Source organism: Sarcophilus harrisii, chromosome 4 (assembly GCF_902635505.1).
Source record: "Sarcophilus harrisii chromosome 4, mSarHar1.11, whole genome shotgun sequence".
Classification (NCBI taxonomy): domain Eukaryota; kingdom Metazoa; phylum Chordata; class Mammalia; order Dasyuromorphia; family Dasyuridae; genus Sarcophilus; species Sarcophilus harrisii.
The window spans coordinates 242,254,147-242,270,839 of NC_045429.1; positions in this window are offsets into that span (position 1 = coordinate 242,254,147).

Sequence of the window (16,693 nt, forward strand, 5' to 3'; positions counted from 1 at the left end):
AGGGCTGGTTCAATATTAGGAAAACTATTGACAAAATTGACTATATCAATAACCAAATTAACAAAAAAACATATGATCATCTGAATAGATGCAGAAAAAGCATTTGATAAAATCCAACATCCATTCCTAATAAAAACACCTGAGAGGATAGGAATAAATGGACTTTTCCTTAACATAGTCAGGAGCATATATTTAAAACTGTCAGTAAGCATCATATGTAATGGTGATAGACTGGAACCATTCCCAATTAAGTCAGGAGTGGAACAAGGTTGCCCATTATTACCGTTACTATCCAACATTGTGTTAGAAATGCTAGCTTTGGCAATAAGAGGTGAAAAAGAGATTAAAGTAATTAGAACATGTAATGAGGAAACCAAATTATCACCCTTTGGAGATGACATGATGGTATACTTAGAGAACCCCAGAAATTCTACTTAAAAGCTATTAGAAATAATCCACAACTTTAGCAATGTTGCAGGATCATAAATCATCAGCATTCTTATATACCACTAAAAAAATCCAACAGTTAGAGTTACATAGAGAAATTCCATTTAAAGTACCTACTGATAGTATAAAATATTTAAGAATCTATCTGTCAAGGGAAAGTCAGGAACTCTATGAGCAAAGTTATAAAACAAATACCACACAAATAATGTCAGATCTAAACAATTGGAAAAATATCAAATGCTCTTGGATAGGTCAAGCAAATATAATCAAGATGACAATACTCCCTCAACTAATGTATTCATTCAGTGCTATACCAATCAGACTTCCAAGAAACTATTTTAATGACCTAGAAAAAATAACAAAAAATTCATCTGGAAGAACAAAAGGTCAAGAATCTTTTTTTTTATTATTATTATAGCTTTTTTTTTTATTTACAAGATATTTGTATGGATAATTTTTCCACAATGTCAATTGTAAAACCATTTGTTCCAAATTTTCCTCTCCTTCCCTCCATCCTTTACCCCAGATGGCAGGTAGACCAATGCATGTTAAATATGCTAAAGTATATGTTAAATACAATATATGCATACATATTCATTCAATTATTTTGCTGCGCAAGAAGAATCATACTTTGAAATAATATACAATTAACCTGTGAAGGAAATAAAAATTGCAAGTGGACAAAAACGGAGGGATTGGAAATTCTATGTGGTGGTTCACGCCCATTCCCCAGAGTTCTTTCACTGGGTAGAGCTGGTTCTATTCATTATTGAACAAATGGAACTGATTTGGTCAATCTTATTGTTGAAGAGAGCCATGTCCATCAGAATTGATCATCATATAATATTGTTGTTGAAGTATATAATGATCTCCTGGTCCTGCTCATTTCACTCAGCATCACTTCATGTAAGCCTCTCCAGGCAAAAGATCCAAGAATTTCAAAGGAACTAATGAAAAAAAAAATCAAATGAAGGTGGACTAGCTATATCATTTCTAAAACTATATTATAAAGTAGCATTCACCAAAACCATTTGGTATTGGCTAAAGAAATAGACTAGTTGATCAGTGGAATAGATTAGGTTCACAGGACAAAATATTCAATAACTATAGAAATCTAGTGTTTGACAAACCCAAACACCCCAACTTTTGGGATATGAATTTACTATTTGACAAAACCTTCTGGGGAAATTGGAAATTAAAATGGCAAAAACTAGGCATTGACCCACACTTAACACTGTACACCAAGATAAGGTCAAAATGGGTTCATGATTTAGGTATAAAGAATGAGATTATAAACAAATTAGAAGAACATAGGATAGTTTACCTCTCAGACCTGTGAAGAAGGAAGGAATTTATAACCGAAGAAGAACTTGAGATCATTATTGATCACAAACTAGAAAATTCTGATTATATAACTTAAAAAATGTTTTTTTACAAACAAAACTAATGCAGACAAGCTTAGAAAGGAAGCAATAAACTGGGAAAACTTTTTTGCAGTTAAAGATTCTAATAAATGCCTTATTTCCAAAATACATAGAGAATTGACTCAAATTTATAATAATTCAAGCCATTCTCCAATTGATAAATGATCAAATGATATGAACAGATGGTTTTCAGATGATGAAATTGAAACTATTTCTACCCATATGAAAAGGTGTTCCAAATCATTATTAATCAGAGAAATGCAAATTATGACAACTCTGAGATACCACTGCACCCCTCTCAGATTGGCTAAGATGATAGGAAAAGATAACGACAAATGTTGGAGGGAATGTGGGGAAACTGGGACACTGATGCATTGTTGGTGGAGTTGTGAATGGATCCAACCATTCTGGAGAGCAATTTGGAACTATACGCAAAAAGTTATCAAACTGTGCATACCCTTTGATCCAACAGTGTTACTAAGATATTAAAGAAAGGAAAGGGACCTGTATGTGCAAAAATGTTTGTGGCTAGAAATTGGAAATTGAATGAATGCCAATCAATTGGAGACAGGCTCAGTAAATTGTGGTATATGAATGTAATGGAATATTATTGTTCTATAAGAAATGACTAGCAGTATGAATACAGAGAGACATGGAGAGACTTACATGAACTGACGCTAAGTGAAATGAGCAGAATCAGGAGATTATTATACACTTCAACAACAATACTATATGAGGATCAGTTATGATGGAAGTGGCTAGCTTCAAAAATGAGAGGATCCAAATCAGTTCCACTTGATCAGGAATGAATAGAATTAGCTACACCCAGCAAAAACAAAAACAAAAAACAAAAAACAAAACAAAACAACAACAAAAAAAAAACACTGAGAAATGAATGTGGACCACAACATAACATTTACACTCTTTCTGTAATTGTTTGCTTGCATATTTGTTTTCTTCCCAGGTTATTTTACGTTTTTTTTTTTTCTTGTGTAGCAAGACAACTGTATAAATACATATCTTTTATTTAACATATACTTTAACATCTTTAACATGTATGGAATTATCTGCCATCTAGGAAAAGGGGTGGAAGGAAGGAGGGGAAAAGTTGGAACAGAAGTTTTTGCAAGGGTCAATGTTGAAAAATCACCCATGCATGTTTTGTCAATAAAAAGCTGTAATAAAAAATATTTATTTCAATATTTATCATAAATTCTGAAATAGCATATGGTCAAATATCCCTTGATATGATGGTCCTTTTGGCTTTAAGATATACAATAAAAGTAATTCCTCACACTTTTATTTTGTCTCTAAGAAGACCCAATGAGCAATGCTTCCATTTCCCTTTGATATTATTTATTCTTTTGGTTTCATTTACATTGAAAATGTCAAGCTTAGTAAGTATCAATTGTTCCAAAAGAGTGTATATTTGTTAGTCATTGGGCATAGATTTCATTCTTAAAGGTCTAACCATTTCTAAAAACTCTGACTGGGCACTTTCTGCCCAATTTTCTTCCATTTCACCATCATCATTGCAGAAAGGAAGAGAACCACATAAGATTGATAGGTATTTTTGTAACCTCAGAAATTATTCATTTCCCCTCTCTCTATGTATCTAACTTGTTCTTAAATATTAATAATGTTATATCCACAACATCTCTCACATCTGTATCCTTCCAACTCATAAAATACCATACTATTTCAGTTTTTCATTATCTTTGACCCCTCAGTTTCACTGACTTCCTAACTAGTGTCCCTTTATTATGCTTTTCCTGTCTTCAAATAATCCTTACTCAGCTTCTTTTTAAAATATATTTTATACATTAAGTTTTAAAATTAATTTCCAAATTCTCTTCCTTCAGCAAAAGGCATGCAATATGATATGTGGAGTTATGCAAAATATATTTTCATATTAACATTATTGAAAGACACAAGAAAAATGAAAGAAGAAAAAGAAACTATTCTTAAATCTGTCCTTAGAGTTTATAAATTCTGTCTTTTGATGTGGATAGTTTTTTTTTTTTTTTTTATAATGAGTCCTTTCAAATTTTCATGGATCATTGTATTAACTAGACTAGCTAAATCTTTAATAGATGATTATTATTATATTATTGTTGTTAATGTGTTACAATGATCTATTGGTTCCACTCATTTCATTTTGCATCAATTCATGTAAGTCCTCTCAGATTTTTCTGAAACCATCTCACTCACCATTTCTTATAGCAAGTTAGGTTATGTGAAGACATCTCTGTGTGTGTCTATACACATACATACACACTAAGATAGATAGATAGAAGACTTTTCTCCTCTTTTATTTATTTGGTATACAGATCTAGTAGGTATTATTGGGTCAAATATTATGTAGAATTTCATAATTTTTTTGTACAAAGCTCCAAATTGCTCTCTAGAATGGTCATACCTAATGACAACTCCATCAACAGACAGTAGTGTCCCAAAATGAAAAAGTGTATTTTTAGCATTTCCTTTTTTTTTTTCATGTTAGCTAACCTGACATATGTGGGGTGGTACCTCAAACTTGTTTTAATTTGTGCTTCCTTAATTAATAATTGTTTAGATTACCCCCACCCCCAACTACTGATAGCCTTGATTTATTCTGAAAACTGCTTACTTTTACTTATATTCTTATATCCTTTACCTATTAACCAACTGGGTAATGGCTCTTTTTTTTTGGGGGGGGGTAAACTTAACCTAGTTTCCTATTTATTTGAGAAACAATTACTTTATTAAAGAAACCTACTATATAAATAATTTCCTAATTTAGTGCTTCAACACTCCTCTCAACCCTGGAACTGGATATGAGGAACAGAGTTTGCAAACAACTCCTGGTCTTATGCTCAGTGCTAGCATTAGGGTCCCTTGTAGTTTCTTTTGGACCAATTGGGTAATTCCTTTACTGTCTTTATTGTGATGAAAGTTCCAAAATCTGCTATTGCTCTTGTACCTACTTCTTGTTGTTATTGTTGTTGTTGGTATTGCTGCTGTTGTTGGTATTGTTGTTATTGTTGCTGCCTAAAACACTCCACACCGCTGTTGTGGATCTTTTCTTCTCATCTTTATCTTTGCAAGAAAAAAATATATCTCATCTGTACCTGTTGTTGACTGTGTTTCTCCAAAATTGCACTTGAGCTGATATTTTAAGTTGTTTGGAATGATTAATGGAATAGCTGTCATTTATCTTCTCTGTCACCTAAGTTTTGCATCTTAGTGATCCTAAAGCACAAGTCTGAAGATGTTATTTCCACTATTAACTCAAGTGGGCCCATATTGGTCTCTCAATGAACTAGCTTCTATTAAATACTTATCACATGCAAGACATATATTAATATATGTATAGTCATATATAAACTTTAAATCACTATTAATTAGAGAAATGCAAATTAAAATAACTCTGAAGTACTACTTTGCAATTATGTATTACTTTATATACGATGATAGAAAAAGAAATGACAAGTGCTAGAGGAGATGTGGGAAAATAAGACACTAATGTATTTAGTATGCTAGTAATGTAACTACAGTAGTTGTGAATTGATCTTACCATTCTGGAGAACAATTTCAAATTATGCTTAACAGACCTCAGAACTCTTCATATCCTTTGATGGAGTTATACCTCTAGTAGATCTTAATCCTAAAGAGAGCAAGGAAAAAGCTAAAGCACCTACACATACAAAGATATTTATAGCAGCTTATTTTGGTGTCAAAGAATTGGAAATTGAGGAACTGTCAATCAATTGGAGAATGACAGAAAAATCACACACACACACATATATATGTATATGTGTGTATATATATATATATATATATATATATATATATAATATATAGTCATGAAATACTATTGTGCTATAAATCTGATGAGCAAGAGCCATTCAGAAAATCCTGGTCTTTCATGAACTGATGCAAAATCAAATGACCAGAATCAGATTATTGTATGCAGTAATAGTAATCTTCTATGATGATCAACTCTGAATAAATTAGACATCCTCAGCAATACAATGATCTAAGACAATTCAAAGATGCTCATGATGAAAAATGCTATTTATATCCAAAGGGGAAAAAATGTTGGAGTCTAAATACAAATTCACACATAACATTTTCACTTTATATTGTTTCTGTTTTTGTTTGTTTGTTTGTTTTGTGTTTTCTTTTACAAAACTAAAATGGAAATGTCTTTTACATGAGTTGCTCATATAACCCACAGTATATTGATAACTATCTCAAAGAGGATGAAAGGAAGGGAAAGGCGGGAGGAAGAGAATTTTGAAATGAGAGATATGATCAACAACCAATTAATAAGGATGTTTTCCCTTTCTATTTCTTTATTGAGAAATTAGGTTAAGGCAGCTTCTGAAGGATAGAGCGATGATGAGATGGGAGTAACATTCTCCTCAATCTTGTGAGGGACCCCACTCAATGGGACAGCATATTTCAGATTAAAGGGTAAAAATGATCTAATGTAGGCAAATTTTGAACTATTATTCAATTACATAAATGTTCTTATTGGAGGAGAATCCCTTTGTCTATGCTGCAAAAAAGGCTGTGTGGTATGGATGAAAATTAGTCTCTCTGTCCAAGAATGATTTGATCAGAATCAAGTCTCTTAGCTCCTTATTAGAAGAAACACAACTCTCATTGTAATATTCATTCTCTTATTATTGACCAATTGGAGTTAATTCCTATGGGAATAATCAGTCTTCCAAGGGTGTTGAAGCATTTACCTGATCCTAGAGTTCATCTTTGATTCCCAAAAGGACTACTGATCTTAATTTATTATTTGCTACCTGATTAGTTATTATCTAGAAACTATCTCTCTCAAACTTTTCATTCATCACAGAACTCAATATGAAAGAAACAAAGCTGTTAAAAATTGTTTTGCATTTTTGAGAAAAAGTAAAAAAAAACTATTTTCACTCACTAAGCATTTAAATATATATATATATATAAATATATATGTTTATGTATGTATATGTGTATGTGTATATTAGTATGTATTTGCTAAGGAGCCATATACTAGCTTGCATATGGGGGCCCTAAATAATATATATATATATATATATATATATATATATATACATATAATATATTGTAATTTGTACATAAGACATATAATAGAATGTATATATGTAAAATATGCATATAGATTCATATGTAATTCTACATACATAAAAATGTATATATATCTAAAATAAAACTGAAGTGGATTAGAAATTCTCTTTCAGTTCTAAACTGATCATATGAATGGATGTACCTAATATATGGTTCTTTTCAAATCTATGGATAATAGTATATATTCTTCTGCCTAAATCCATAATTAAACAATAAATTCTATAATGGCAGGAACTAAGTCTTATCTAATATTTGTATCATCCTAGCAATTGCTATGTTGCTTCATAGACAGTAGCCAATTGATGTTCATATTATAATACAGGTTTCTTTTAATATATTTCTTTTCATTCCTTATCATCTATTTTTTTTATTATTATAGCTTTTTATTTACAAAATACATGCATGGGTAATTTTTTCAGCATTGACAATTGCACAACCTTTTGCTGCAATTTTCTCCCTCCTTCCCCCTCCTCCCCCAGATGGCAGGTAGACCAATTACATATTAAATATGTTAAAGTATATGTTTTTTAATATAGCTTTTATTTACAAGATATATGCATGGATAATTTTTTAGCATTGACAATTGCAAAACCTTAAGAGTATAGTCTTTTTATAAATAGCTTTTTATTAACAAGTTATATGGATAGGTAATTTTACAGCAATGACAATTGCCAAACCTTTTGTTCCAATTTTTCCTGTCCTTCCCCCAACCCCTCCCCTAGATAGCAGGATGATCAATACATATTAAATATGTTAAAGTATAAATTAAATAAAAAATAAGTATATATGACTAAACCATTGTTTTGCTGTACAAAAAGAATCAGACTCTGAAATAGTGTACAATTAGCCTGTGAAGGAAATAAAAAATGCAGGCGGACAAAAATATAGGGATTGGGAATTCTATGTAATGGTTTTTAGTCATCTCCCAGAGTTTTTCTCTGGGTGTAGCTGGTTCAGTTCATTACTGGTCCATTGGAATTGATTTGGTTCATCTCATTGCTGAAGATGGCCAGGTCCATCAGAATTGATCATCATATGGTATTGTTGTTGAAGTATATAAGTATATAAGTATGCTGCAGTCTGAGTTTGACAGCCACTCTTCCTGCCCCATTGAAACAGATCTTTACAAAGTATTTTCTTCCGGAGATTTGTTGTACTCGAAATATTTATGCATTCTGTTACTCCATAACCATTTTAGAAGCTTACTCTGCTGTTAATTGAGGGAAGCTCAGAGGAAGTCACATAGATATGTGTCTGCTCTCTGCCTTCTTGACTCTACCCCCTACTTGATTCCTTAAAATTTAGATAGCTACTTTTACATTTTTCAACTTGGTCACACATTATAGTGAATTAATACATATATCATTTATTTATGTTACATTTTAACAGAAAATTATGTTATACACTAATTAGAGAAAAGATCAAGAAAGGTGATGAGAAAACAAAGGAGTATAAATTCCTATAACTTTCTAATTGTTTCCTTTGTCAATTCAGATCAGAAAACATTCTGCCAAATATAACCTATAAATCTCTAGCCAGTTTTCCAGCTGTTGAAATCCACCATGCTATCTATATATGTTTTGCAAGCTGCCAGGAACATATCATTTAATTAATCCATTTCAAGCAGAAGGAGGAAGACCTTTCAGGGACTTATAGAGCTTGATTGTATTTTTTTAAAGATATTCAACAAATAATAATAAGTACTCAATAAGTACAGATATCTTGCTGGAAAAAGCAGTAAAGAGATAAGCTGTTATTCAATAATTCATCAGGGAAAATAATGTCTTTTTTGGTGTAGACAAGAAATGATCCAGACAAAAAGCAAATAAGCAAAAGATTTTGATAATGCAGAAGAGAACTCAAACATTTCTCAAGTGGTTGAAAACTGGAATAATCTAAGCCAATAAAGAAAGGGATGAAGAAGAACCTCTCAGTTGGAGTTCTATGATTTGATGTAGCAGATACCATTTTGAACTTGGAGTCAGGAAAATTTGTATTCAGCTACTACATCAAACACACACATTTTCTGACCCTGACCCTTGGAATATCATTCAAACTTTCCTAGCCTCATTTTTCCTATTTGTAAAAATGAAATAATATTAACACCTATATCATAGTGCTTTTCTGAACATCAAATGAAATAATTTATATAAACCTCTTTTATCATTTATATTCATTATTAATGTTGCTAGTTTTATTGTGATGATAAAAAAATTATATGAAATTTCCTAGACAGAGGAGATCTAGACTTGCAGAGGAATCACAGAATGATAGAGAAAATTCTTAAGTATTACTAGAAAGTAATAATATTTTAGCAAGAGAAACAGTGATCCTGGATCCCAAGATTAGTATATTCATATGTTTAAAAGCTGACACATGTTTTCAAGGCCAGACTGAAAGCATGCTATCTTCTTGATGATTAATTAAGGATATGACAGGAATATACACACACACACACACACACACACACACACACACAACTCATATTACAGAGAAAACAATATAGGACCCAGAAAGAAGAACAGACTCATAAGTATACACTTTCTTATCATCAACAATTGAGATGAGAGTAAAAAATGTTACTCAGGGCTTCAGATGTCTAACTACTAATTTTAATTTAATCTAAGCACATTAATGGGTATTAAATAAAGTAAACTTCAATTCTTTCTTTTTCAAAAAGGAAGTAAATGAATCCTTATGGATCTCATAGTTATTTTTCAGCATTTTACCACTTACCATAAAATGTATTTATATTTTTTAATATAAAATTTACATATGCTTAACTGTGTATATTCTTCTTCTTGTCCATTAATAATTTACTGTCAGGAAACAGGGATTTGACAGGAGGGACTATTTTATATTTATATTTGTGTCCCCTAAACTTACTTAAAAGATTTGCAGGATTATAGTAGGATCCTACTAATGTCTGAGAAGCTCCACTTCCCTACCACAAATAAAAGAGTGTCTCACAGGTAGTTTGCACCTTCGGCAGGGAAAATTTTTGTTATTGTTGTTGTTAAGTCTGTGAGTAGTGCTTTCTTTCCAAAATTGCATTCTCTTTATTTACATATTCACCTTCTCCTTGTGCTTCCCTTCACCATTATTTTCTCCATCCCACTCATTTTCATTATCTTATCAATGTTCTTCCTTGTTGCCCACAATGAGGCTCAACCCTTTCTTTATCCAAGATTCCTTCCCTTGACCCTATCATTCACTCAGAATATCAATTTATATTTGTCCTCCCCTTTTGCACACATATTCTTAGACAAAAACTGTCTATACAAATTTTTTTGTGTGTTCTTCACACCCGCTTACTTTGTACTCTTTTTTAATCTAGATTCTTGTTATGTCATTTCAGTGAAGCTACTTCCTCTAAGGATTCCAAATCAAAACAATAAATCAATAAACATTTATCAAAGAGATCAGATCATGCATTATTAATTGCCCATACACTTATGTCCTGTACACATCTTAAATTTAACAAGTACACAATAGAACTCTTTCTATTGCTCCAGAAACCTATTGTGCTCTCATCATTATGGATATTTAGCTTTATAATCTCAATGTGTGATACCTCCTAAAATAATTCTCCTATGGCACAAAGAAGACCATAGTATTCCCCTTCTTAAGAAGAATTGATGACTTGATATTTCCTCTGAAGTAAACCATAAATATCTTACAATGGCATTTAAAGCCTTTCACAATCTGGCTTATTCCACCCTTTACACATTTCCTAAATATTATTCTCCTTGACAATGCATTCTGGTCAAACTAACTTATTTATTGTTTCCTGAGATCAGTATTACTTCTCTTATCTTCAGAGCTTTAAATATACTCCAAAACCTGAAATAAGATTCCTTTTTCACTATAGTCCTTGAAATCCTTAGTTTTCTCCAAGGTTCAGTTCAAATGTTATTTGAAAGGTAAAGCTTTTCCCATTGCCCCTAATTATTTTTGTTATTTTTCACTTCAAATTGTCAAGTATTTGTTTATCTCTTTACATGCTCAAATACTCAGTAGTAGTAAAATTGTTGAGGACAGTGATTATTTTTATTGCATTTATTTATTTTTGTTTTTTTTGGATGTTACATTCTTATCACATATCAGAGGACCATCAATAAATACACCCCCTTTCTTTTTCTAATTGAAATTGAATTACTAATTTTTTTTTTAAATTTTTTATTTAATAGCCTTTTATTTACAGGATATATACATGGGTAACTTTACAGGATTAACAATTGCCAAACCTCTTGTTCCAATTTTCACCTCTTACCCCCACCCCTCCCCTAGATGGCAGGATGACCAGTAGATGTTAAATATATTAAAATATAACTTAGATACACAATAAGTATACATGACCAAAACATTATTTTGCTGTACAAAAAGAATCAGACTCTGAATTATTGTACAATTAGCTTGTGAAGGAAATAAAAAATGCATGTGTGCATAAATATAGGGATTGGGAATTAAATGTAATGCTTTTTAGTCATCTCCCAGAGTTCTTTTTCTGGGCATAGCTAGTTCAGTTCATTACTGCTCCATTAGAAATGATTTGGTTGATCTCGTTGCTGAGGATGGCCTGATCCATCAGAACTGGTCATCATCTAGTATTGTTGTTGAAGTATATAATGATCTCCTGGTCCTGCTCATTTCACTCCAGCATCAGTTCGTAAGTCTCTCAGGCCTTTCTGAAATCATCCTGTTGGTCATTTCTTACAGAACAGTAAAATTCCATAATTTTCATATACCACAATTTATTCAGCCATTCTCCAACTGATGGACATCCATTCAGTTTCCAGTTTCTAGCCACTACAAAAAGGGCTGCCACAAACATTCGTGCACATACAGGTCCTTTCCCTTCTTTTATAATCTCTTTGGGATATAATCCCAGTAGTAACACTGCTGGATCAAAGGGTATGCACAGTTTGATAACTTTTTGAGCATAGTTCCAAACTACTCTCCAAAATGGTTGGATTCGTTCAAAACTCCACCAACAATGCATCAATGTCCCAGTTTTCCCGCATCCCCTCCAACAATCATCATTATTTTTCCTGTCATCTTAGCCAATCTGACAGGGTGTGTAGTGGTATCTTAGAGTTGTCTTAATTTGCATTTCTCTGATTAATAATGACTTGGAGCATCTTTTCATATGACTAGAAATAGTTTCAATTTCTTCATCTGAGAATTGTCTGTTCATATCCTTTGACCATTTTTCAATTGTAGAATGGCTTGATTTTTTATAAATTAGAGTTAATTCTCTATATATTTTGGAAATGAGTCCTTTATCAGAACTTTCCACTGTAAAATATTTTCCCAGTTTTGCTTCCTTCTAATCTTGTCTGCATTAGTTTTGTTTGTGCAAAACTTTTCAGTTTGGTATAATCGAAATTTTCTATTTTGTGATCAGTAATGATCTCTAGTTCTGCTTTGGTCATAAAGATCTTCCCCTTCCACAGGTCTGAGAGGTAAACTATCCTATGTTCCTCTAATTTATTAATAATTTCATTCTTTATGCCTAGGTCATGAATCCATTTTGACCTTATCTTGGTGTACGGCATTAAGTATGGATCAATGCCTAGTTTCTGCCATATTAGTTTCCAATTTTCCCAGCAATTTTTATCAAACAGTAAGTTCTTATCCCAAAGCTGGGATCTTTGGGTTTTCAAAGACTAGGTTGCTATATTTGTTGACTGTTTATCCTTGAACCTAATCTATTCCATGATCAACTAATCTATTCCTAGCCAATACCAAATAGTTTTGGTAACTGCTGCTCTATAATATAATTTTAGATCTGTAGCAGCTAAGCCCACCATCATTTGATTTTTTTCATTAATTCCCTTGAAATTCTTGACCTTTGTTTTTCCATATGAACTTTGTTGTTATTTTTCTAGGTCATTAAAATAGTTTTTGGGAGTCTGATTGGTATAGCGCTAAATAAATAGATTAGTTTAGGTAATATTGTCATCTTTATTATATTTGCTCGCCCTATCCAAGAGCATTTAATATTTTTCCAATTGGTTAGATCAGACTTAATTTGTGTGAAAAGTGGTCTGTAATTTTGCTCATAAAGTTCTGATTTTCCCTTGGCAGATAGATTCCTAAATATTTTATATTATCAGTAGTTACTTTAAATGGAATTTCTCTTTGTAACTCTGACTGTTGGATTTTGTTAGTGATATGTAAGAATGCTGATGACTTATGTGGGTTTATTTTATAACCAGCAACTTTGCTAAAGTTGTGGATTATTTCTAAAAATTGTTTAGCAGAATCTCTGGTTCTCTAAGTATACCATCATGTCATCGGCAAAGAGTGATAATTTGGCTTCCTCATTGCTCTATTCTTATTCCTTAATCTCTTTCTCAGCTCTTATTGCTATAGCTAGCGTTTCTAATACAATATTAAATAGTAACGGTGATAGTGGGCAACCTTGTTTCACTCAGATCTTATTGGGAATGGTTGGTTTGTCTCCATTACATATGATGCTTACTGATGGTTTTAAATAAATGCTACTGATTATTTTAAGGAAAAGTCCATTTATTCCTATACTCTCAAGTGTTTTAATAGGAATGGATGTTGGATTTTATCAAATGCTTTTCTGCATCTATTGAGATGATCATATGGTTTTGTTAATTTGGTTATTAACATGGCCAATTATATTGATAGTTTTCCTAATATTGAACCAGCCCTGCATTCCTGGTATAAATCCTACTTGATCATAGTGTATTATCTTGGGGATGATTTTCTGTTCTTTTGCAAATATCTTATTTAAGATTTTAGCATCAATATTCATTAGGGAGATTGGTCTATAATTTTCTTTCTCTGTTTCAAGCCTACCTGGTTTAGGTATCAGTACTCATGTCTGTGTCATAGAAGGAATTTCGTAGGACCCCTTCATTCCCTATTTTATCAAATAATTTATATAGCATTAGGCCAATTGTTCTTTAAATGTTTGGTAAAATTCACTGTAAATCCATCTGGTCCTGGGGATTTTTTTCTTAGGGTTGTTTAATTGCCTGTTCTATTTCTTTTTCGAAATGGGACTATTCAAACAATTTACTTCCTCCTCTATTAGTCTGGGAAGTCTGTATTTTTGGAGGTAGTCATCCATTTCACTTAGGTTATCAAATTTATTGGCATAAAGTTGAGCAAAATAACTACTTATTATTTCTCTAATTTCCTCTTCATTGGTGGAAAGTTCTCCCTTTTCATTTTTAAGACTACTAATTTCATTTTCCTCCCTCCTTTTTCTAATCAGATTTACCAAAGGCTTATCTATTTTATTGGCTTTTTCATAGAACCAACTCTTAGTTTTATTAATTAGTTCAATAGTTTTTTTACTTTCAATATTTTTAATTTCTCCTTTTAATTTTAGAATTTCCAATTTAGTATTTGATTGGGGTTTTTAATTTGGTCTTTTAGTTTTTTTAGTTGCAAGCCCAATTCATTAATCTTTTCTTTCTCTGTTTTATTCAAGTAAGCCTCTAAGGATATAAAATTCCCTCTTATTACCGCTTTGACTGCATCCCACAAATTTTGGTATGATGTCTCATCATTGTCATTTTCTTGAGTGAAATTATTAATTGTATCTATAATTTGCTGCTTCACCCAATCATTCTTTAAGATGAGATTGTTTAGTTTCCAATTACTTTTTGGTCTATTTCCCCTAACTTTTGTTGAATGTAGTTTTTATTGCATCAAGATCTGAAAAGAAAGCATTTACTATTTCTGCTTTCTTGCATTTAATTTTGAGGTCTTTATGTCCTAATATATGGTCAATTTTTGAATAGGTTCCATGAACTGCTATCTCCATTCAATTTTCTCCAAAGATCCAACATACCTAATTTTTCTAATATTCTATTTACTTCTTCAATTTCTTTCTTATTTGTTTTGTGGTTTGATTTGTCTAATTCTGAGAGTGCAAGGTTAAGATCTCCTACTATTACAGTTTTTGTTGTCTATTTCTTCTTGCAACTCTCTTAACTTCTCCTTTAGGAAGTTGAGTGCCATACCACTTGGTGCATATATGTTTAATATTGATATTGCTTCGTTGTTTATGCTACCTTTAGCAGGATGTAGTTACCTTCCTTATCTCTTTTAATTAGATCAATTTTACTTTTGCTTGATCTGAGATAAGGATGGTTACCCTGCTTTGACTTCACCTGAAGCATAACAGATTTTGCTCCAGCCTTTTACTTTTACTCTATATGTATCCCCTGCTTTAAATGTTTCTTGTAAACAACATATTGTAGGTTCTGACTTTGATCCAGTCTGCTATCTGCCTCCTCTTTATGGGGGAGTTCATCCCATTACATTTATGGTTAGAATTACTAAATCTGTATTTCCTGCCATCCTAATAACCCCAGATTGTGCTTTACTTATTCTTGCCTCCCCAACCCTCTTTCCCCTTTTAAATTTATTACCCCTCTTGTATCACAATACTTATCCTCTTTAATCCCTCCCTCCCCCTTTGAGTCTTTCCCCTTCCTTCCTTGTTACTCTTTTTCTTTTCCTTTTCCTCTCCCCAGTTTTAATGAGGGCGAGGAGAATTTTCTCTAAAACAAATGTCAATTATTTTTCTTTGAGCCAACTCTGATGAGAGTAAGATTCACACAATGTTCCTCCCCTCTCTAAATTCCCTCAGATATGATAAGTTTCCTTAGCCTCTTTGTGGGATGTGGTTTCCCTCTTTATCCCTCCTTCCCACCTTATTTTGCCATCATCCCTTTTCCATATCTACTTCCCTTTTTATGTTATATCAGTATAATCAAATTATACATGTATTCTTTTGTATATCCACAACAGAAATACGATTCTCCAAGAGTTATTTTTACCTTTTCTGCATCTCTTGAGTTCTATTCTTGGAGATCAAATTTTTGTTTTAGTTCTGGTTTTTCTTCAGAAACAAATGGAATTCATTTGTTTCATTAAATGTCCATCTTCTTCCCTGGAAGAAAATGCTCAGCTTAGCTGGGTAGTTTATTCTTGGCTGCATCTCAAGTTCTTGTGCCTTTCGGAATATCATATTCCAGGCCCTTCTTTCCTTTAATGTAGAGGCAGCCAGATCTTGGGTGATCCTTATTGTGGCACCTCGGTATTTAAATGGTTTTTTGGCTGCTTGTAAAATTTTTTCCTTAATCTGATAGTTCTGAAATTTTGCCACAATATTCCTTGGGGTTTTATTTTAGGGTTTCTTTCAGAAGGTGTTTGATGAATTCTTTCAATGCCTATTTTACCTTCTGATTCTATTACATCTGGGCAGTTCTCTTTGATGATTTCTTGTAAAATAGTATCTAGGCTCTTTTTTTTCATCATAGTTTTCAAGAAAGTCCAATAATCCTCAGATTATCTCTCCTAGATCTATTTTCCAAGTCTGTGGTTTTGCAAGTAGATAATTCGTGGTTTTTCCAGTTTGTCATTTTTTGTTTTGCCTGACTGATTCTTGCTGTCTCAATGAATCATTAGTTTCAATTTGTTCAGTTCTAATTTTAAAGAATTATTTTCTTCATTAGCTTTTTTACTTCTTTCTGTATATGTCCAATTGAGTTTTTGAATGTATTGTTTTGGTCTGTGGAATTTTTTCCATTTCACTAATTTTTTAGTGAATAATTTTCTTTTTCCAATTCACAGATCCTACTTTCTTGCGTGTTCTTTGTCTTTTCCAATTCACGGATCCTACTTTCTTGCGTGTTCTTTGTCTT